Raw genomic sequence first — 25414 nt, forward strand, 5'->3', positions numbered from 1 at the left:
CCTGCCTCTGCCTCCCAAGTGCTGTAATTAAAGGCATGCACCACCGCCGCCCAGCTTATGTCTTTTTTTTTTCTAGATTAAAATATTATCAGATTATTTAAATTTACTTGAATTTTTATATATACTTAATATCAATCTTATTAAGTGTTTAGTCCAAGATCTCCATTAATATATGTGTTAACTTAATTATTGTTTATATATAACTCAATCCCTTTTCAACTTTTATTGGTATAATCCAGTTCATTATAGGTTTCTTTTTTTAAAATTAAATCATTAATTTATTTATTTTACACTCCTCATTTCATTTCCCCCCTCCTTGTCTACCCACCTACTGCTCCACATCCCTTACCTCCTCCACAGTATAGGTTTCAGAATGTCACTGAATTAGATCAATGGGCCTTAGGGGATATAATACATTTAGGGTTTTTGGTATATAATTCTATTTAAATTCTTTTGTATATCTGTGTATGTATTATTTTGTTTTTTTCTTTGATTTAAGTTTTATTGTATTATGATGAGAAAGGATACATAATTTCAATTTATCTGAATTTTTTAACATTAAAAAACATATTTTGAGTAAATAGACTTACATCACATTCTTCTTTCCCTTTTGTACCCCAACTCCTCCCGGAGAGCCCCCCTTCAAAACCTGCAATACTTTTCATTTTTTATTATATTCCTTAAAATTTATGAAATATTGTAACAATGAAATGAGTATTATAAAAGTTGTTTGATATAAAACAACAATCAATTGAACAGTCTTAAGCAGATGTTTGTCTACAGTAATACTGAAAATACATGTTTTTCTCAATGTTAATTTTAAATAACTCCAAATATATTAACTGTATGTTATTTTAAAATAATATATCACTATTAGTTTTCTTTAATGAACATAAATAGATAAAGTTTTTTTGTATGTTTGTTTTGTTTTTAGTAGAGCTTAAAATCTTGGCTCTTACTGTGTACAAACACAAAATAAGAACAGTTTTTGAACATTGGCGTTCATTGCAATAAGGCTGTACTTGAATGTCCCTCACATCACCGAAGGATTTTACCTCCAAAGTAGGTAAGCTAATTGTTGATAGTTCTGCTGCATCAAGAAATGAATTGTAGGCACAATTTTGGATACAGATTTCCTGCTATGGTCAAAGCTATTTGACTTGAGTGATTGCCGTCATTCTCAGCCCTCAGGGAACAGGTTTCATTTAAAAAATGGTGTGTGTATTAAGATGGTTTATCCATGAAGTCATTCATCAACTGTTTCAATGAACAATGGGCCTGCTTGGAGGGTGGCACAAACGTTAGGTGAGGGTATGTGATGATTTTGAAAAACATTCATCTCAGAATAAGAGTAACTTAGAAAGTCTTCTTAAAAATTGATACAATAATTATAAATATCAAGCAAAGCCTTCAGTCTCACTCTTTGCTCTTCTCTTACAAGCCACCTCCAAAACTAATTGTCTACATTTCTTTTGGCTGTATAAACAATTTTGAAATATGTAAGGTGTTCTGAAAACCATAGTATAGTGTTAAAACATCAAATAAACAATCCTACTAATAGAGAGGCTGAGATAGGAGAAACATGATTTCAAGACCATTATGAGGTACACAGCAAAACCATGTCATGTACAAACAAGCAGAAAGTGTATATGGATTGTACAATATTGGATCTATTTCTCCCATTACCAAATTAGAGAAACCACAGAATGACAGCCAGCAAATTTCTAATTCCTCATATTTTTGAATTTCAATCAATTAGGATATGTTGGTAATATTAATTTTCATATTAAGAGATAATAAGGAAAAGTGATTGTTACTTCCTGTTAATTTTCTTGTTAGAGGTGGAATTATGTTTGTGTGGGTTTGTTGAAAGATTACTTTCTTGCTTCTTCTAGGGTATAGTTTTACTCCTTGTGTTGGTGTTTTCCATCTATTATCCTTTGTAGAACTTGATTTGTGGAAAGGTACTGTATAAATTTGGTTTCATCATGGAATATCTTGTTTTCTCCATCTATGGTGATTGAGAGTTTTGCTGGGTATAGTAGCCTGGGCTGGCATTTGTATTCTCATAGTGTCTGTATGACTTCTTCCCAGGATTTTCTAGCTTTCATAGTCTCTGGTGAGAAGTCTGGTGTAATTCTGATAGGTCTGCCTTTATATGTTACTTGATCATTTTCCCTTACTGCTTTTAAAATTCTTTGTTTAGTGCATTTGGTGTTTTAATTATTATGTGGCAGGAGGAATTTCTTTTCTGGTCTAGTCTATTTGGAGTTCTGTAGGCTTCTTGTGTATTCATGAGCATTTCTTTCTTTAGATTAGGGAAGTTTCCTTCTATAATATTCTTGAAGATATGTACCGTCCCTTTAAGTTGGGAATCTTAACTCTCTTTTATATGAATTATCCTTACGTTTGGTCTTCTCATTTTGTCCTGGATTTCCTGGATGTTCTGAGTTAGGAGCTTTTTGCTTTTTGCATTTTCTTTCACTGTTGAGTCAATGTTTTCTATAATATTTTCTGCACCTAAGATTCTCTATCTCTTGTATTCTGTTGGTGATGCTTGCATCTACAACTCCTAGTCTATTTCCTACATTTTCTAACTACAGGGTGTCTCCCTTTGTGATTTCCTTACTGTTTCTAGTTTACTGTCTTTAGATCCTGGATGGTTTTGTTCCTTTCCTTTGCCTACTTGTGTTTTCCTGTAACTCTTTAAGGGATTTTTGTGTTTCCCCTTTAAGGGCTTCTAGCTGTTTACCTGTATTCTCCTGTATTTCTTTAAGGGACTTATGTTCTTCTTAATGTCCTCTATCATCATCATGAGAGATGATTTTATATCTAAATCTTGCTTTTCCAGTGTGCTGGGGTATCCAAGTCTTGCTATGGTGGGAAAACTGGGTTCTGATAATGCCAAGTAATCTTGCTTTCTGTTTCTTATATCCTTATGCTTGCATCCAGCCATCTGGTTATCTCTAGTGCTACCTGCCCTGGATATATCTGACTGGAGTCTGTCCTTCCTGTGATCCTGGTTGCGTCAAAACTCCCTCGAGTCAAGCGGTCTCTGTGATCCTGTGATTCTGGGATCTTACAATCCTGAGATCGAGATGGTGGGTGTGTCAGAGCTCCTGGGAGTCGATCTGCCTTTGGGACCTTGAGATCCTGGTGTGACCGAGCTCCAAGGATCCTGGGATCCTCTGATCCTGGGCGCATTGGAGCACCTGGGAGTGGAGCTGCCTCTGGGTGTTGTGGGGCTGGCTGTGGAGTTTACATCCAAGGTCTGCTCTGGGCACTAGCCCAGAGAGACTGGAAAGAACCCGTGCCACTTTTCTGGCAGACTTCCTGCATGCCTGGGTCCTACTGATCTCAGTAACTCCCTGTGTTGGGGACAGATGTTGTGTCCTCCTCACCTCTGATCCTCTCATATTATTTTTTGTTTTTGTTTTTATTTTTTGTGGGTTTTTTTGCTTCTAAATTGTTATCTTTCCATATAATCTGTAATATTCATTTCTTTCTAAAACATACTCTACTCTATTGCACTCAGCTTTACCTCTTCCAGACATATGAAGTTATTGAATAAATATCCTAGTTATACATAGGACTTACAGTTTGTATGTTTACTGGGATCCCAGACACTGCCCCAAAACATCAGCTATTGCTATTGTACTTTGCTAACCTCCAGAACTTCACAGTAAAGTATCATTGCTAAAGACACCTTTCACTTGAATCACAGGTCAAGGAGAAATTAAGCTATTACCACCCTAGAAATTTCATCTCTCATAGTTATAGTAGGTTTTATGCAAATTACCAAGATGGGTATTGATGAACAGTCTTACCCAACTGTGAATCTCGATAACTACAATAATGATTGGCCTTTAAACATATGCTGGCTAAATATTAGTACACACATTAAGAAAATTATCAGACATTTTATTATTAGAGTTAATGATGACTCTAATAGATGGAACTAAATAATGGCTGTTACCATTAAGCACGTTAAAAATTCCTTGAATTGTTATGTCATGGGACATAGGTGAGAACATAACACTATTACTAAGTTAAACAGACATAGTAATAAGATTTCATCTAAATTCTTATCTTCATACCCATAGGTCAATACACCTGTCCATCCTTATCAGAGACTCTTTGCATTAGGCAGAAATTGATTTAGAGAACACAGAAAGTGTGTAGAGAATAGTGACTTTGGATTTCTCAGTTCTAAATGGAACAAATATGATACCTCCAGAAGGCTCAGAAATCATGATGAAAAACTTACAGAAAGCATTTCCATATGGTAGGTATATGTATATGTATATATATATATATATATATATATATATACACATATACATATACATATACATATACATATACATATACATATACATATTCACAGTAGGTGTTGCTTCTTGCATAAAACTTGCACAAGGTCAAAGTAGCCCAATTTCCAGCAAGGAAGGAGGAGTATCATGAACACTCATCATTAGTGAAATAATGTTAAAAACCCATGGCTTTTGTTAAAGGTGAGTGATTTTTCTAAAAGTTTACAATACTCATGATCCTGTAGATAGTCCTACACCTATCTACAAAAAGTGATCTCATACTAGATTCAGTTTCCTCTTTTATGGGTACATGAACTTTGGAGGGAAAAAAATCATTTGAAGGAATGAATTAGAAGGGATTAGATGGATAGTGGACTTAATTAAATGATTTTATTCATAAACATAATTCTATGATCATAGAAGAATAGTTGCCTAGTTAAATATTTATTTTAAACATGCTAGCATTTGTTGTAAAACAAAATGAAACCACTAGATCCAATAAACAAATGTCTAAATGTTTATGGATCTAAACTATTAAATCTTAGTCAATCTTTTGAACATTAGTCAGTCTTCTCTATAACTATAGACCACTGACCACTAATAAAAGTTCTTAGGTCTGTTTGAATTATTATTCTTTCTAATAATGCTACAGAGACATTATAAAACAGCCAATCTTTTAAATTTTTGAACAAAAATTGCTTCTATTCCAAAAGTCTGTACCAAAACTATCAACACACATTTCTGATTTTAGATGTGTTAAAATAACATTACTATTCTGTTCATTTAAATGAAGATAACCTATAACTCTTTCATCAAAATCTCAAAATCTATAAAGCTAAATATCTTACATATAACTTAGTTCCCTAAGAGGGATATGGAATAGTATCTTGTGTTTCTCTGAATGCATTGATTGAATTGATTTGATTCAATTTGATTGAATTGAATTGATACATCTCTTTGATTGAAAATGTCTTCACCAATTAAAATTATAATAAATAACTCTCAAAATAATGTCTTTTGTTTAAATTGTTGATATCGATACAGTTTTTGACAAAATTGTTACATAACACAAAATTCTGTTTTTCAGTTAGTCACTTATACCTACTATAGAGAAAAAGAAAGTGTGCCCAGAGGAGGGAGAATACTGAAAACTGACTCCCATACAAGCCTATAGTTGCTTTGACACTGATTCAGGCATTGTTCAATCATAAGAAAAGAGTCTGTGTGTTTGCAACTCAATTTCCTCATCTTTACGGAAGTGAGCATTTACCACAAAACTATCTCAGAAAATACCTTCTGAATTCTATATATTTTTATTTTATGGTTTTAATATATAATTGTTCTTTCTTCCAGAGAAAACTAGAAAATAGGCATTGTTGTGAGCTCAAGGACTGAGTCCCCTATTTATTGGTGAAATTGACATCTTTAACCATAACAGAATTGTAAATGTTCCCGTCAAGAAATCACAATATATTCTTTCCCATTTCCTTACTCAGATCCAAGATCACTCCTCTCTGTTTCTCTCTTTTACATTTCTGCCACATTTTCTGTAGTGTTTATTAGCTCTTCTAGAATGTGTTACCTCATTCACGTCCTCATAATGCTGCCCAATTCCTGTCTCCATGACAACTCCTAAGCCTCCCATCTCATGTCATGTTCACTACTCCAGGAAGCTTTTCCTTTGATACTTGTTAAGTGCCTTGAGATAGTCCCCCAAAAGTACATTCTGTTTGCCTTCTTATTTCTTACACTGAAAAGATGGTGTTATTTTCTATCATATTCAACTGAAAACAGTGACTCACTATCTAATCTTTTACTAAGCACTCTCTAGTCTTTTCACAATACCTGTCACATAGAACTGGAGCACTATAAAATTTACAAAAAACTATTCCACTACCTCTAATTCCATGAGTATAAAAACAAAGTTAATTCTTACAACAGGTTAGGATAGCCAAAAACATATTTCAGAATAGTAATATTTTCAAGGAACTTGACATATTACATATAAATTAAAGAAAAAAAACCTTTAAGCTAAAATAGGAATGGCAAGGATTGAAAAAATAGAGCTTACTCAAACATAAAGCTTTTTATAAGCCACGTTTTAAAGCAAGCCTTCTTTTCTCTGAGAGGCAGGCTGAAAGGTTATAAATCCTTCAATATATTATATGTTTTATAATTTTTCATAGGCAAGAGGAAGCATTTTTTTAAAGACTGTAGGCGTGCAACAATCTGTATGAAATTGATGCAAAGAGAAGGGAATTTAAAGATGAAACAAGAATAGAAAACTGAGAGGAGTGTTAGGGGGTCAGTGCTAAGAGGCCATAAGCAGAACATTATCAAATCTGGAGGACATTGTGGGAGATTTTTTTGTAGAACTTGTGCAGTGAATGAGCACTGACTAAAATAATCATGGGCAGTATAATAAGTATATCAATTATTAATTCATCACAAAAGGATTAAAACGGAAGAAGGCCAGAGACTTAAGGTCAATATTGTTAAATACATGGAAGCTGGCCTCACAGCAAATCTTTGATCAGCTAAGCACACAGAAACAACGCAAAGGAAAGGGCAGTTTACATAAATTAATTTAGAATTCAGTATAATTTTACAAGCATAAAAATACATCAAATTAAATTTGACATTATGTATATATAAATAATATATATATTTATTAGATATATTCTTCATTTACATTTCAGATGCTATTTTCAAAGGCCCCTATATCCTCCCCCTGCCCTGCTCCCAAACCCATCCACTCCCGCCTCCTGGCCCTGGCATTCCCCTGTGCTGGGGCATATGATCTTTGCAAGATCAAGGTCCTTTTCTCTCATTGATGGCCAACTAGGCCATCCTCTGCTACATATGCAACTAGAGACACAGCTCTGGGAAAATAATATATTTTTAAGAAATTAAAACATTCAGTTTAACTTTTGTATATAAAGAACTATTATTGTTAGGAGAAGACTTTTCTGAAAGAATATGACAGGACCATCAAAGTATGCTCTTCAGACTCATTGCTGTCTTCAGTGTGAATTCTACTTAATCAATTAGATAGCATTTGGTAAAACAAGAATTATTTGGAAAGTTGAAACTTTTTTATTTTTGAAAGTTGGCTTATATCATTAAATTTTATTAATTTGTTTTTATATTCCAGGAAAGTTTGTAAGTGCATGAGGCTGAGAGAATCATATATTTTAAATAAAACATCACAAGAATTTTATTATTCATTCATGATATGTATTTGGCATGAATGCATACTTTCAGAGTTAAAAAAGTTAAAGGTTTAACTTTTAGTAATAGAGTAATTCTTTGACATGTAATGCCATTTTGGTTTTACATTAATTTCACAGAACTCTTTTTGTGGTTACCATAATACAATATTTATCAGATCTTTATTTGAACATGTCAGGTACTGTAATTATCATGATATACAGCAAAGGTTCTATTTACTAACCACAAAACAAATAAGAAAATCAACAATTAACTCTTTCACCAGAGGTCAATAGTTGTTGGCAGAATGACATTTATTGAACAATATTTTATGAGCTTTGCTTAAAAACAATGAGGCTCAACTTTGAAATGATGCACAAATTTTTAATCTTTAGGAGAAAGAAGAATGAACTACTAGGTGGAAGATATAAACAGTTCAAAAGTTAAAATAAATCATATGTATGGGAAAAGAAAGGATACTTCTAGTTTCAACAAGAATCAGTCCTTAGAAAATCCAAGTTAATACCTTTTAGACACGTTCATCTTGATATAGAAACAACCAGCTAATTGTAATGAACTTTTACTTTGTTTTACTAGACAGACAATTTTTCCCTCTAGATGCATGTTTATCTGAGATGATACATTAGTGATCTCTTTAGTTATAAAGGGTGAAGAGAAAGCCTCATATTACAGTTGATTATAATACCCAGATATACTCATTCTCATCCTAGACAGTTTTACTAAGCAATGGAAAACAAATAAGATTTCCAGTTCTATGTTATTTAAGGTATGTTTTTCATACATGACCACTACTACATCTTTAGTTGTTTTATTTTTATATTATATTTTATATTATAGTAAATATAATATATAATACAAACACTAAATATACATACTAACTATATTATATATTTTATCATAATATATTATATACTTAAAACAGTAATATAATATGATATGATATACATGTAATATAATATAAAGTCTACCTACTCAGAAGAATATTATCCCTTGTAGACAATAACTATGTTAACCTGTCAAAAATATTGTTCTTACCTTTTTAGAGTTTGTTAATATCTTCCAATACATGGTCTTCATGTTAATTTTCTCAGAATAGCAATGTCTTTCTTATAGTATATTTTAAACTAGTGTGGGGATTGTATGCTCATGAATACTACTGAGTCACTTAACAAACACTCATATTTAAAAATAAGAGATTAATCAGCATACAAATAATTTCTCTTGGCTTGGTATTAAATTTTACTTCAATAATCCTATTGCAAAAAAGATCTGATCTTGTTTTCTTTTGTTTAAGATGTTACTATTTTCTGGAAATTTATATAAATTGATTTATTCAGCAAGTAATCTTTCTGGGAGTGAGAGCAATTATTTAAATTTGCATACTGATTTTGTGCCACTCACTCCGGTCGAATCAGCTTGACAGGCCAAGAAGCCTGGAAGCCACTCACAAGGCAGAGTTTCACGGAAACTCACTCCTGGAGTCTGGTGTTGCCTCTAACCCATACACTCATATTCCATTCCCGTGTTAGTCTGGTATATGGATCCACATGTTCTATTTTAGTATTATCCTATTATAAGTGCCTTTTAAGATTGAAATCTGACATAGCTAAGCCTTCACCAGTGTTCCAATGTCCTAGAAAGTCCTTGAGCAGACCATGGGCTTGGAATTCAGTAAGAATGTTGCCTATTCAGTGACATTCAGAATTGCCTCTGATATTACACTATCACTTTGAATGAAAGCTAACTCACTGTCCTACACAGGAATTTACCATCTTCTAGGAAGAAGGAAGTTTGAGACCTAAGGAGGAACCAGAGTAGATACTTAGAACTATAGATAGCTGAGTTACACCCATACACACGTATTTACAATGGCCTAGGGGGAAGGTGGACTATACAATAGACTAAAATAGGAACTATGGCAAGGGCACGAAGCCATTGACCCTGGCTTCTAAGATTAAGTGGATCTTAGGTGGAGCTGTTTTTGATCCCAGTTGTTAACAATGAATTCTATCCCAGGTGGTTCCTGTTAGACCTTCTGTGTTTGTATTCCTCTGTTTTGTGTAAGAATCCAGTAACCTCTTTGTACCTTGCTGGTGTGTCACCCAACTTCTCTATTTTCTTCTGTATAAAAAGTCTGATACTCGATTTGACAAATTACATTCAGATTCTACACAACCTCTCCTGTTTGCATCTGTCTGTCATTCCATCCAATGCTTTGCCCACCTGCAACTAGAGACCCGTTCCACACAGACAAAGGGGCCCAGAGGGTCTGCGGCAATCTTGGTCTTCATTAATTGTGCATATGTTTACAGAGTGTGGATTTATCATACAGAAAAACCTTGTAGATAAGACACTGCTTCATTTACTAGATCATCCATAGATAAACATTTATAATGTTTCTATCTTAGGAATACTAAAATGCCTGCAACACACATTCTTTCATAAATCAGAAGTGAAATGATTGAATTAATTATGAATGTATTTTTTTGAAATTTAATTAATCTTTTTTACAGTCAAGATTTTATCCCCCTCCAAGTCTACCCTCTATTTCCAGACAGGAATGCTGAATGACAGAGTAATTGTATGAATGTAAAAGGCTCAATGCCCTAATTTAAAAAAAAGCATTTAAAGGAAAAGAATTAACTAAATTGTTCAAAAAAAAGTCATGGCAGACAATCTATCTTCCAACAGTGCACACAAACTTTGTTAATTCTAGTTTCTTGCTAACACCCGGTTTTCTAATCTTTACCATTCTAGTGGGGGTAGTTTCTCCTTGTTTCAGTTTATATTAACTAAATGAAAAACATGGTGGCTTTTTTTTTTTTACTCATTTTCTTTAATATTAATTTATATTCACTTAATGAAAAAGATTGTGTTCTTATTAGTTATCTCCTGATAGCTTCAATATACCCTTGCTTACTGATAATTATGATTTTTAATTATCTTTTTAGAGATCATGAAGTAATAATTGCATCGTTTTTCATTCCCATTCCTTTCTCCAAACCTTCCCTATTAATCCTCCTTTTTGTCTTTCAAATATATGGCCTCTATTTACATAATTATGTTATGCACATATATTCAAATTTATATACACCTTAATTTTTTCTCTTCTTTGTGACATGTTTCATTAATACTTTTACCAAATTATATTTTATTTTATTCTTTCTTTCTTTCTTTCTTTCTTTCTTTCTTTCTTTCTTTCTCTTGAGACAGGGTCTCTCTGTGTATCTCTCACTGTCCTGGAAATTATATATAGAGCAGACTTCCCTTGAACTCATAGAGATCCACCAGTATCTATCACATGAGTGCTATAATTATTACTAACACTTAAATTATTTGTTTTATTTTATTATTGATTTTTTAACTGTATCAAAGGAAATTTGGATTAGTTCAGTTCAATTCCATAGGGTCATGAAGAATTAGGAGAGATTAGGGTCCTCATAGCCTGGACTTCTTAAGAATGTAAGCTAGATGCAATTTAAATATCTTTTTCAAAGTACTACCACTATATGGCCCTTGCCATGATGGCCTGTTGCTACCTGACTGAGGATGGCTGTGAACATATGCTTCAAATTCCTTCCACCCCAATGTCATTTTCATGGTGAACTATACACTTGGATTAAGCTAAAATAAACTTTTTTCCTGAAGATTGCTGTGTAGATACTTTGTTGCACTGATAAGATGAGTGACTAATACATAATTGGTCATTTCTTTTTCATTTTACTCAGTGTCTTTTAATGACTATATATTTTAACATATATAGTCAAATTAGTCCATTTTTGTCTTGTATAGTATCTGCTTCAAGGTCTGCAACAAAATGTCTTATTACTAGGTATTCAAACAAGTGAAATTTTACACTGCCTAAATATTGGGAAAACTTGGTTCAGGATACCATCATGGTCAGACTCTGCTGGGGTCTTTACAAGATTTCCAGGGGTCGTTTTATTTTCCTGTTCATATATGGGAAAGGGAAAAGAATGACTCACTGCTTTTCCCTAGAGATTTTTCTTAATCTCTTATTTAATTCAGCAAGTGGACTCTCAAATTTGCTTGCAAGATACTTTATATAATATCAACTGTTCTATATTTCTTCAGAGAAAGTTTATAACTACTAATTATGTTGGCTATGGTAAATGTCATTTTATGCTTTAATAAATCCCTTTTCTATAGATTCTTTTCCTTTCATGTGGAACAAAGTAAAGAAATCAGAAGAAAACTACACTAATTAGAAAAAACCCACTCCCAAAAAGAACAATACCATAATTAAGCTCATCTGAAACTAATTGCTTCTCCAAACAGCCCTCTCCAAATTATATTATATTGCAGGTTGGGATTCCAGTATTTTTTTAGGGAATAGATAATAGTAAATAGATACTATAATATTATGGAGAAATATTCAATTAATAACATAACATAATCTGAATTTTATGTAACATGTGGGATAGCATATGTTGATTATTATGTATGAAGAGCATTTGACTACCTAGTTATTTCAGGACCATTAAAATAATATAATTTTAATTAGATTTATTAGCTCCTTTCTTGCAAATCAACTGATTACATATAATTAAGTTAAATTGTAGGTTATTAGCCACAAAAACTTTAAAGGAGAAAAATTAATAAAATATTCACATATGTTTCTATTAGTCCATATGATTTGAGTGATAACTAAGTAACTCGGCCTTAGCATCCAAATTAATTATCTAAGAACAAAATAATTAGTGCTACTCTCAAAACATTTTAATCAATCTCATGCTTTGAGGACAAACTTAATGATGCCATAACTTAATTCAATAACATTAAAACACCGGTGCTAGAATTAATAGATATTTGACCAAAATGGATTTATATTGTTAGTAGAAGGGAATTACGGAGTTCTTATACTTTAAAAAAAAGGATAGCAAAATATATTAAAATGAATTCACATACAAATAGTATTTTTGTAGGGTCAGGGTATAATGCTATGTCCATATGAATACAATTTTAAAAGAAAATATATTTATAAGTCTTGAACTATAACATATACAATATATCTTATGAGATGAAAGAATTAAAGAGAAAATGAGTCTATGTCCTATCTCATATTATTTGAATTGTCAGGTACAGAAATTTAATAATTGTATCTTAAATAAGAACTTTATAGCCTCCTTTGAATTGAAGTCAGAAATTTTCTTCATAAAGAGCTAAATTTACTAGTTTAAATCATGTTCATAACAGTTTTATATTTCTTTGCTATTGACAGTTTCTTCTTTGTCTCAGTAGCCATTTATTGACAAAAAATAATAAAAGGTGACCCTCTCTAGCACCAAGTTAAATGACCCTTACTATTCACAACCACAGAAAAGGCCTTTTCTTTCAAACAGAATCTATATTAGTTGCCCAGCTCCTGATATGATAACTGTATCAAAGGGAATTTAGCCAAATTCTATAGAGCTATGAAGAACAGGGAAAGGTGAGAGTCAGCAGAACTCAGAGTGGTTTCAGTCAACAGAACAAAGTGGAAGGGTTTCTGATGAGCAAGGAAAAGTAGATATGAGTAAGAAAAGAAGAAATTTATCCCTTGGGATTAACATATACTCCTAAACTTTCAGTATAACATGGCTTCACCACAGTTTTAAAAAAACAATTTGATATTATACTTAAAGTGCCTATATATCAAAAAACTACTGTCTGGAAAATATTTTTACAAATATAATCTTCATTAATAAACAAGAAATCTGAATAACATATTAAGAACAAAAAAGTTAAATGTTTTCATTTAAATAGTAATATTCAGATAGATTTATACTTAAAACCCTTCTGTTCTCAATGATATGTCACTTCTACTCAAGTTAAGCACTCATAACAATAGATCTTTGGTGGGTTATTTTTTAGTGATTTCATAAGTCACAAATTCACTTAAAGGTGCTAGCACACACACACAAAAAAAAATCATTCTTCAAATTTGTAAATTCAATTAATGACAAAATGTTATGCAACATATCAATAAGTTGACCTACCATTTACAAAAGAACTTTTGTGAAGAATAGGAACTAAGTATTAAGAAACTTCTCAGCAACCCTTGAGTAGCAACATAATGGAATAGGTGACTATAAAGAGAAGGAGAAAGGAAGCTACATTGATTGTATTTGAGGGTCTGGTGAAATGATTAAGTTTGTAAAATGCCTGCTACACAAGCAAGAGGATTGAGGTCAATCACAAGCAACTGTGAAAAAACCAGGCACAGCCTTGATTGTCAATAGCAAAAAATGCTGTGGGGTAGACAAGATGCATCAATGTGCCCATGTCATGGGTCAAGGAGTCTATGAAATCAGTGAGCTCAAATTTCTGAGACTATATCTCAAAAAAAATATGCTATTGAGATACTGAGTAAAAAAAAAAATCCAGTGATAATATTTACTCTCCTCATACATGAGCATTCACATTCACAGTGTATAGATGAATACACAAGGGCAACTCATACATAAACACACACTACCTATAAACACATACACTGAAAAAAAATATTTTTTTCTGTTAGATAGAGACTCTTTTCAACATATTCTTGATCACTGTTTCAAATGTTTGAATAATAAAGCCCTTGCCACCAAAATAAAAGAGGGAAATGCCAGTTCTCATCATTTTTATTTAATGGATTTTGATTTCTAGTCTGCTTGAATAACAGCTGTGATGTTATGACTTTGAGAGTGAAGACATATGTCCTGAGATAGCTGGAAATGACTGAAGGGACTGTCTGACTTCCTGATGACAATGTGAAGGAAGCACCTGATATCAGCAGCTGCACTTCTACAATGTCACTTTGTAATTATAAAATCATGTATCCTTGAGCCATTATTAGTTGGATTTTCTGCAACTTACTATGATTTCCTAAAACAATGGTCTACTATCCTAAAAAAAAGTAGCAATAAAATGACTACTAATAATCTTACTCTATATTCATAGATTAGTGGATTGCTTAGCCATCATTAGAGAAGCTTTCTCTTGTAGCAGTTGGGAACAGACACAGAGACCCACAGTTGGATAATAAACCAAAAATGAAAGACCTTGGAACACTAAGCAATAAATGGGGCATCTGTATTACATCCTTCTCAGGGCTGTAGAACTCGGTGGAAGACAAGGCAGAAACTGAACCTCTAAATCAACAACTGTAATCCACATATGAACTCATAGAGCCTGAGCCAGCATCCACTGGGCCTGTATGAGTGTGTGCCAGATGGGGTCCTAGTGTTGAAAGGAGATGCGGACACATGCCCTGATCTCTAACCCAGAAGCAATCTACAGTTGATAATTACTTATAAGTGAAAATTTAGATTCCTCCAAGGTAGTTTCTCTGAGTAATCAAACTACTCATATGGGTAGGATGCATGCAACATCTTTGAGAGACCGTGTCTCACTATGTCTTGACAGTGTTCTTAAATGATTTTTTACTTTTCCTTTTCTTTTTTGCAGATATATTATGACTTCCCCTTGAGGCTTTGAAAAAAAACAACAGCTGATTACTATAAAAAGACCAAAAATTATAATATAAAATACTAGAATTAATAGATTCTAGAAGAAAATATTATGATACAGTTAATATAGCAATGATCACTGATTCTTATGTGCTCTTTAAGTGCATATATTTGATGAAACTAAAAAGCTGCCTGATGTTCTTGCTAAAAAGGAGAATCTGACAGTTGTATGCCAAATATCTTTTATTAGGTTTTGCCAGAAAATAGTTATCTAGAAATCAAGTAGACTTAATAAACGTAGCATGTTTTTGGATGTGCTACCTATGCTGATGCATAGGCAAGAATGAGGGATATGATAATAAGATTTATTCTTCAAAATCCATCAGAGATTAATATACCACAGTTGCACCATTATTTTCTAGTTTTCAACATAAAATATATGACTTCATATTTCAACATGAAAGAGAATACCAATGATGCTATGTGTTGGTTGGAATCATGTTGGGTACTGTCTTTTAATTTGTCTTGTATATTAATCATTAATATTAATGGTTGGTTATTGTATTTGTCACTAAATCTATAACCTGATGCATGGTAGGCAAGCACTCTTGCCATTCAGTTGTAACCAAAGACACTCTTTTATTTTTCAGAATTTAGTTAGGCACAATTAGTCTCTAACTGGAACAACATGGACAACACTTCACTGTGTAGCTCATATAGAAATTGAACCTACAATTCCCTTATTTCATGCTATAGAATTGCTGGCATTAAAGAGATGTATTACTAGGCCTACATACTTCATTCATATTTTGCAGTAATGGACTCCCACTTCAACAAGAATGAGATGGAAAGCAAGCAGTTAAAAGAACACACATGGTATGTGCTCACTGATAAGTAGATATTAGCCCCAAACCTCATAATACCCACAATACACCCCACAAACTATATGAAGCTTAAGAAGAAGGAAGACCAAAATGTGGATGCTTTGATCTTACATAGAAGGGGGGACAAAATAATCACAGGAGATAGAGGGAAGGAAGGACGTGAGAGAAAATGAAGAGGGGGAGGGATAAAGAGGAGGAGTAGGATCAGATATGGAAAGGGACAGGAGAGAAGGACAGAGGGTCAGGAAATTGGATAGAAATATGTAGCAGTCGGGAAAGGGGAACTGGGGGTAACCACTAGAAAGTCCCAGGTGCCAGGGAAGCAAGGGACTCCCGGGACCTAAGGGAATGATATTAGTTGAAATACCCAAGAAATGGGAGTGCCTCATCGATCTCAAAAATTTTAACACAGAGCTGTTCCTGTCTATGGCAAATGCAGGGACAAAAGTAATTACGCAGAGACTGAAGGAAAAGCCATTCAGAGACTGCTCTCCTAGGGATCCATCCTATCTGAAGACACCAAACCTTCACCCTATTGCTGATTCTAAGAGGTGCTTGCTGACAAGAGCCTGGTATGGCTGTCCACTGAGATGTCCTGCCAGCACTTACCTGACTAATACAGATGCAGGTATAGCCAACCATCCAAATGAGCCCAGGGACCCCAAAGGAAGAGCTAGGGGAAGGACCGAAGGAGCTGAAGGGAACTGTAACTCCATAGGAAGAACAATATAAACTAACCAGACCAACCAGAGCTCCCAGGGACTAAACCACCAACCAAAGAGTATATATAGAGGGATCTATGGCTCCAGCAACATATGACCTTATCTAGAATCAGTGGGAGGGAGGGTCCTTGGTCATGTGGTGGCTTGATGCCCCAACATTGGGTGATGCTACAATGGGGAGGCAGGAGTGGGAACCACCCTCATAGATGCAAAAGGGAGGAGGATGTGATGGAGGGTTTGCACAGGGGAAACCGGGAAGGGGGACATCATTTGAAATGTAAATGCATAAAATAATTAATACAAATTACAAATCTATAATAAAATATTATTTAATACTAAAAATCAGTAAGTTATTCCTGAAATAAAAGGAATAATTTCTAAGAGTATGAAACAGGTAGATAATAACTCTAGAAAAGTATAACTCTGATAGTTATTGAAAATATTAATGAATTACTTAATTAGATGTCAAACAAATCATTTAAAATGATAACTTTACATTAGGCTTAGAAAATTATCCTTATTTTGTATTTCTGCAGCGAATATATATCTCTTGTTCCAGTAGATCTCTTAAAACCTTATTTGATAGATTAAAATTTAATATTTTTTCTCTGCCCCTTTATCATTTACCTGTTATAAAGAAGAGCTGCTGATTTTTTGGAGTTAATTTCATATCCAGCCATTTCTCTGAAAATATTTATCAGTTGTAGAAAGTTCCCTGGTAGAATATTTAAGGTCACTAATGTATACTATCTCATCATCTTTCAAATTTATATCTTTGCTTGATTTTCTTTAGCTGTGTTATTGCTTTAGTTAAAACTTCAAGTGCTGTACTGAATAGAGATGGAGAGACCAGACAGCCTTTTCTAGGCTTTAATTTAATTGCTTTAAGTTTTCCTCCATTCAATTTGATGTTGGCTGTAGGCTTGCTTTAAATTGCCTTTATTATGTTTATTCCTTGTATCCTGGATCTTTCTGACCTCTTATCAAGAAAGGGTGTTGGATTTTGTCAAAGGCTTTTTTATTATCTAATAAGTTATTTGTTTGTATGTTTCTTTGAATTTGTTTAAATGGTTGATTACACTAACAGATTATCATATGTTGAACAATACCATCCTGTCTGGTATGAAGCCTATGACTCATCTAGATTGAATCCCATGCCAGGAGAGAGAGGCCACCCTTGACACTGCCTGGAAGTTCAGGACCCAGATGTTGGATATCCCAGAGACCTAAACAAGAACCAAGCACAACTGAGGAAAAAAGTCAATGAAATTATTCCTAATGATCTGCTATACTCATAGGTTGATGCCTAGCCCAATTGCCAACAGAGAGGTTTATCCAGCAACTGACAGAAACAGATACAGAGAATCACAGACAAACATTAGATTGTACTTGGGTAATTCAGAGAAGTTGAGGAGGACAGATTGTAGGAGACAAAGGGGTCAAAGATACCATTAGAAAACCCACAGAATCCATTAATCTGAGTTTCTAGTGGCTCACAGAAACTGACCCAACAACCAATGAGCCTACATTGCACTGTCCTAGCCTCCCTGCATAGATGTAATAGTTGTATAGATTGGACTCTTGGTGGGACTCCTAACAGTGGAAGCAGAGGCTGTCTTTCACTCTTTTGTCAGAATTTGGGATCCTTTCCTTCAACTTGGTGACCTAGTCCAACCTTAATAGGAGAGGATGTGCCTAGTCTTACTGCAACTGGATGTGCAATAGCTGGTCATTCATGGATGATCTCCACTTTTCTGAAGGGAAATAGAAGTAGTTGTGGGAGGATGTCTAGGGGAAAATATGGGGAGAGGAGGGAGGGAAACACTGTTTGGGATATAAAAATGAAAGAAAGAAGGAAAGGAAGGAAGGAAGAAAGGAAGGAAGGAAGGAAGGAAGGAAGGAAGGAAGGAAGGAAGGAAGGAAGGAAGGATGAAGGAAAGAAAGAAAGAGGGAGGAAGGACAGAAGGAAAGAAGAAAGACAGATGAATAATTTCGTCAAGTAGGCATTTTATAGTAAACTTTTTAGTTCTATTAAAATTTAGCTTTGGGTTAAAAAACTGTAACTATATAATTTCCAAACTCTTGCTCTCAATCCATCTTATCACCAGCATGAGTCCCAATTAGTAAAAGACTTAGATTTAAGCAAAGAATGTCATTTCTACTCATCAGATGTTCACTGAGGCAAGAGACAGTGAGTTCACTTCAAACCATAAAAATTAATGAATCTAAATATTTAAAAAATCAGCCATTTTTAATGAAACTATCCCATTTCAAAATTATGGGTCAAAACCAACTGGCATCATCAAAATTTCAAGCTCTTACCATGCACTTTAGTTAAAAGCTATTTTAAAATTTAGATGTCTAAATAAATTTAAGCCACTGCTAAGATTTTTAGAAATATAGAGGTTTTGAGGCCACAGTCTATAAACACATAATGTACAATTCAAAGAGTGCTAGACATATTATCTCCCAAACTCCCAAAACCCGATCCCCATCAACTATATTATCTATAGTATAGCTGTGAAATTATCAGACATTTGAAGGGTGATAACAACTGTATCAGAGGAACATGCACTTGCTAATAAAAGTAAGTGACTTTGTTACCACCAGTTCATGCTCTTGAAGGATACTCCCATACAAGTAAATATGAATAAAGTAGCTTAATGTCTAATTTCTAAAAGGAGATATTATGAGGTCTAGAATCCTATAAGTGTTGCATTTAAAAGAATCAGATAAATTCTCAAGAACATTTTTAAAATCATAATTCCTATATAAAATGTGTTAGGTTTCTGCCATGTGTGTGAACTGCATGTACACATGTTATGTTTTTATGTATCTCATAATACAATGGGTCAGTATGAATTTAACATGGCTCTTTTAGTATTCCCCAAGTTACTCACAATGACTAGCATCTGCAGCACATGCTTCTAAAACTCCATCAAGTTCACCTGGGATGTAATATTCGATAATAGAAGAAAGCATGAAGTTAGCAAAGTTAGACTTGTGTCTCTGTTTTGCGGTAGGTTAATGAGCTATTCTTGTTGACTCATTCATTTGTCCTTCATTCATACACACTATGAATAATTGCATGCTCACATTTGTGAAAGAATGGCTTCAGTTATTGCATAAAGTTCTTATTATAATACTTACATCTTAGGTATTTCATATGTAAAAAATGAGTAATAATTCTCACCTCTTGCAATTTTAATGAAACCTTATGAGTTAATTTAGGCAAAAAGATTGGGTTATACAAGAACCTGGATAAATATTCATTATCCTTTGATAATTCTTCATGTTTCAAATATTAAGATGAAAATACATCTCCAAAGTCATGCACAGTTAATAGAGACTAATATGGCCATTAGATAGAACTCTTTTCATTTGCTTCCTGTTTTGTTAGTATGTATTAGAAATAATTACAATAGAAAAATAAACAAACAGGGCTAATATTTCTAAGGCCATTGGGGAAAGATAAACAACAAAGGTTTTGTTTTTCAGATGGAACATCTAATGTTGTATCGTGAATAATGATTTATGTAAGGCATTACTCATTAGTTCAGTTCAAGATACTTAGATATTATTGATTATGGAAAAGTATATTTAACTTCTAATGGTTCTTGTGAGGTTTTAGGCAATGCTTTTAAAATCAGTGTTCTGTGATTACACTTAAAAACTTTAAATTAGCCTTAGGTACACACACACACACACACACACACACACACACTACATTTCTATTTTATTGATTGGAAACTTTTACTCTCCTCTTGCATTTCCTTACTACTTAAGGTAGATCCACTTCTAACCATGCTGTGGTGGTCTGAAATTGATGTGTTTGAATGCTCAGCCCATAGGGATTGGCACTATTTGGAGGTTTGGCCTTGTCGAAGTAAGTGTGAGCTTATTAAAGAATGTGTATCACTGTGGGGCAGACTTTGAGGTCTCATATTCTCAATGTACACCCAGTTTAGCTCAGAATCTCTTTCTATTGCCTGCATATCAAATGTAGGACTCTCAAGCACTCTGTATGTCTGCATGTTGCCATGCTTCATGCCATGAACATAATGGACTATATCTTTGAACTGTAAGCCAACCCCAAATAAACAGTTTTCCTTTATAAGTGGTGCTGTAGTTATGCAGTCTCTTCACAGCTGTATAACTAATACACTTGTCCAAACAGCATCACATATTACAGGTTAATTCTAAAGTTCTGATATTTAACTCAGATAACACAAGCAAATGTATTTAATTTTATACTCATAAACAGTCTTCATCCTAGTATGTAGTATAACTCTTACAATGTTTTATCCCTTATTTTGATTGCTTTCTTACTTCATTTCTGTATCTCAGGAACATGAGAAGCAGTCTGGAAATTTCTATTTCTCAAACTTTGAGTTTGATTACACTATACATTTGTAAAGACAATTTGTTTTAAGATGATGTTTTCTTCTGATTAATGTTTCTCAACCTTTATTTTGGGTAATTTTATTGAACTATATAGAAAATGTAAGATCTCTCTCTCTTTCTCTCTCTTTCTCTCTCTTTCTCTCTCTCTCTGTCTCTCTGTCTCCCTCTCTCTCTCCTCTCTCTCTCTCTCTCTCTCTCTCTCTCTCTCTCTCTCACACACACACACACACACACACACACACGCACATGCAAGCACACACACATACACACTTGTACGCACATGTGGCCCTTTTAATTTTTCATATGTAAGTTAAAAATCATATATGAGTAAAAGGTATGTCCCATTAGCAAAGTAAAGGGGTCAAGTCTTCCTATGAGCCTATGTCCTGTTGAGTCATATGTTCTTTGTCCCTATATCCATGTGAGTTCTTTCTTTTGAATATGCCTGAAATCTAATTTAAAATTGACATGACATATGTGTTATCATTGTACAAGTGGGCATAACATTCCAAGCCAGTAGTTATCATAATTCCAATGTTTCACAGGTAGATGAAAGTTTTGATCAGTATTCTATACTGTCAACATGGTTAGTACCTTCCATCACTTTGAAGCTAGACAGTGTTGATGCTGTTTTCAGGTCAATAGCAGCTTTATTTCTCTGTATTACTCAAGTGTATGATGTCTTCAGAAGCAGTGTTTTATATTCATGCTTATCAGAGGTAATTGAGAACAATGGCAATAGCCTACAGTAATTGGGAATCTATGACCAACAACTCCAATAGTAGTAATCCACTCCTGGAACACAAATTTTATTTGTTTGTCTATTGTATTTGTAGTGGATTTTTTCTCTTTTTAGGGTGACAGCATTATACTCACATATTAGTGCATCTTTTGACTCTTCAGCTTTATCTAAAACCTTCCTCATGCCATATATTAACACAGAGACCTACAACAAGTCACGGTAAATGCAGAAAATAACAGAGTACAGAGTCTCAGCTTTAAATTTGACATTAGTATCAGAACCAGTTCTTTCAAAGTCAAGGGATCATTTTGGAAGAGGAAGTATAAAGAATGTAAAAGAATAGGTAGTGGATAACTACAAGTTAATAGTGTTCACCAGAAACAACATGACAGTTGGACATATGAATTCATAGTTGAGATTAGGACATGACTAAGATCTGACCAAGCTAAAGCAGATAAAATTCCAGGATGAACAGGTTAAAGAGAACACATGGTCAAAAAGTATCACCCTCAAGTGAGGTGCTATTGGAAATTGATAGTTTGGAGAAAAGGAATTGTGTTCGCTTGTTTATTTGCTTCTTTCATTAATGTGTGACTCTTGACAGTTAGACTACACACCAGTGGATGGCCTCACACACAGATGTTGCCAAGATAATAGGTTGTTCTCCAAAAATTGACAACAAGACTCCATTGCCGAAGATAATTCCCATACAACTTATTGACTATGGAGAGGTCAAGCTGGTGCTTATATAGTAGCTTCATCTTTTCATTCTAGAGTCTTAGGAACAGGAAAGTACTTTATGGGCTACCAAAAGATAAATGTAAACACCAAAGAGCCACAAAACTTTTATCAACAATGGTGTCCTTCCTACAAAAAATACTAGGGCACAGGTAGAACCAAGCTTATAAGCGCAACCAACATCTGGTTTTACTTCATACCCGTTTTATAAGATAGAACTCATACCTTATACCATTTTGATGATTGGGAACCAAAGACTAGATAGCTAAAAAGTCTTTCTTAAAACAAAATATTACTGATCTTTTAAAAAAATGGGTGATTAAATGACTCTTAATGATAATTTGTTATAAATCAGCACCGTATGCAGCCTTCATCAGAAAAGACTCCTCTTGTAGCAAATGGGAACAAATACAGAGATACACTGCTAGAAATTATACAATGAGAGAGGGAAGATCTTGAAACACATGGCTCTAAATGGGAGGTCTTCATCAATTCCCTTCCCTTGAAGTATAGGAACCTCTTGATAGATGAGGCAGAAGGAACAGAGGAGAAGAAGGCCCTCTAAATTAGCTGAGCAAAGCTCATATGAACTCACAGAGGCTGATATAGCAAGCATAGGTCTGACAATTTTTTTTTTGCACCAGGTCCTCTGTCTAAATATTACAGCTTTCAGCTTAATAATTTTATCCTGAGTATATGAAAGACAAGGTCTGTGATTTTACTGCTTTGTCTTGGTCTCTTTTCCTTCAGTTCATTTGCCTTTTCCAAATTCAATATGATATTTTAAATTTTATCTTATGATATTTTATGTTATGTTTTGTTGTTATCTCTTTGAAGGCTATTCTTTTCTACTGAGAAACAGAAAAGGAGTGGATTCACAAGGGAGGGGAGTTACAGAGTAATTCAGAGGAATTGACTAAAGGAAACTGAAATCCAGATATATTGTATGAAAAAAGTAATATATTTTCAATAAAAGGAGCAGGGGAATGTATACCTCCTGGCAGATAGACTGCACTCCAGTGGATGGGCTCATAACAAAATGTATGACATTACTAACTAGAATGCACAGATATAAAACAAACAATCAAAAAAAATCTAAGGGTACAAAGATTTTGTGTATGTGGAATAAGAGGGTATTAATCAAATAAGTTGGCAAGGTGGTAACTATAATTAAAACAATCCATGAAATTCTCAAAGAATTAACCTTTTAAAATACAAACGTTATACTCTTTTTTTTTTTTTTTTTTTTTTGTTTTTTTAGACAGGGTTTCTCTGTGTAGCCCTGGCTGTCCTGGCACTCACTTTGTAGACCAGGCTGGCCTCGAACTCAGAAATCCACCTGCCTCTGCCTCCCGAGTGCTGGGATTAAAGGCGTGTGCCACCATGCCTGGCTTCAAACGTTATACTCTTAATAAAGGCTGTGTGTAAGTTGATCTGTTTGTCTAATGCTATAACATACAAAGAGGATATCTTTAGATGGAATCTGAAAGGATGTTAGCAGATGTTCCTTTAGAATCAAAATACTACTCCACAGACTATGGTAATTATAAACATGTTTTAGTAGGAGAGGTTGCTACTACACAACAAAATTTGGAACTATGTAGAATGAATCATGCTTTTAGTTTGAACTCAGTTTAAATAATAGAGAATTCAAAGGGTATTTTTCACTGTAGAAAATATCACAGGAAAACAGACTTTTAAAAACTTATTTTGGGGGACTTTTGGGATAGCATTGGAAATATAAATGAAATAAATACCTAAAAATTTTTATTTTATGTATATTATATATACAGGAAAATCATTTGATCAGCCTTAATTGAATGCTTGCTAATGGGAATATAAGGTCAGTAATATATATATATATGTATGTATGTATATATAATGGTCTGGTTACCTAGTTGTTTCTATAGTGCTTTTCAGACAGGAAGTGGTCATTTGTGAAAGTAGACTTAAAGTAGACACTAAAAAATGTTTTAACTTGGTACAAAGAGGAGTACAGAAAGTAATGGATTAAAACAAGAACAAAGTCATAGAATCTAGATTATATCCACAGACACAGTAATAAATACAGAAATAACATATACTCTTGTTAAATCAGAGTTTAGAGACAAGGATAAAGGGGAAAAAATTGAAAAATCTCCCTTGAAAACGAGTAGGATAGAGTGGAAGAAATTGGATGGAAGTGTGGGGAAAAGATACAGTAAATTTTCAGTTAGAATTTCTTGGATTTCAGATGCATCTTACCTGTGGATATTTATGCATGAATTTTTGTGTTGATTTTTATGCTTCATCACTAAATTATGATCTTGAAAGTGTCTGGTTTTATATCCAACAACATATTCAGTAATTGAAATATACACAGATCCTTAGAGTAACTTTTAAGCACTATTTTTGAATCCCAGAGAAAATGAGAATAAAATAATGCTGATTTTGGCTCTTTTACACTGAACCTCTACCCTTGAATAGCAGCAGAAAAGAGAATTCTAGAAAGGTCGATAGAATCCCCCTGCCACTATAACCTCATCCCAAGTTTCAATAACTTTCTTGTTGAAGCATTGCTATTAATGATTAATATAGTTTCTGAGGTTTAACCAACTATAGATTTTATGACAAATATCCTTCAAGGGGTTAGAGAAATGATGAAAAATTTAAGGAATGCAAGGATGCTTGCCTTGCTTCTCTATTTAAAGTGATAAGGAAAGGAAAAATCAAGTAAGTAATTCCAGCATAAGCTGAATATTTTTTTTTCAATTTGTAAATTTGTTCTACTTATTTAGGAGGGATGTATATTTTAACTGCTACAGGAATGGATTTTAAACCATAGATAAATGTTCCTTTTTATTCAACTGACATTTATATATATTTCTAGAACTCTTCAAGTTAATGTAGTAATAAATTTAGTTACAAATAAAAGATATAGAATGAATGT

General features: G+C 33.7%; 1 protein-coding gene across 6 annotated transcripts in view; it reads right to left on the minus strand.

Moving 5' to 3' along the window:
• The window catches only part of Csmd3 (CUB and Sushi multiple domains 3), a 1196994-nt gene that overhangs the window by 555851 nt on the left and 615729 nt on the right, over window positions 1–25414 (minus strand). The gene's annotated exons all lie outside the window — the stretch shown is intronic.

The sequence above is a fragment of the Mus caroli genome, chromosome 15 (genome assembly GCF_900094665.2).
Source record: "Mus caroli chromosome 15, CAROLI_EIJ_v1.1, whole genome shotgun sequence".
In the NCBI taxonomy this organism is placed as follows: Eukaryota; Metazoa; Chordata; class Mammalia; order Rodentia; family Muridae; genus Mus; species Mus caroli.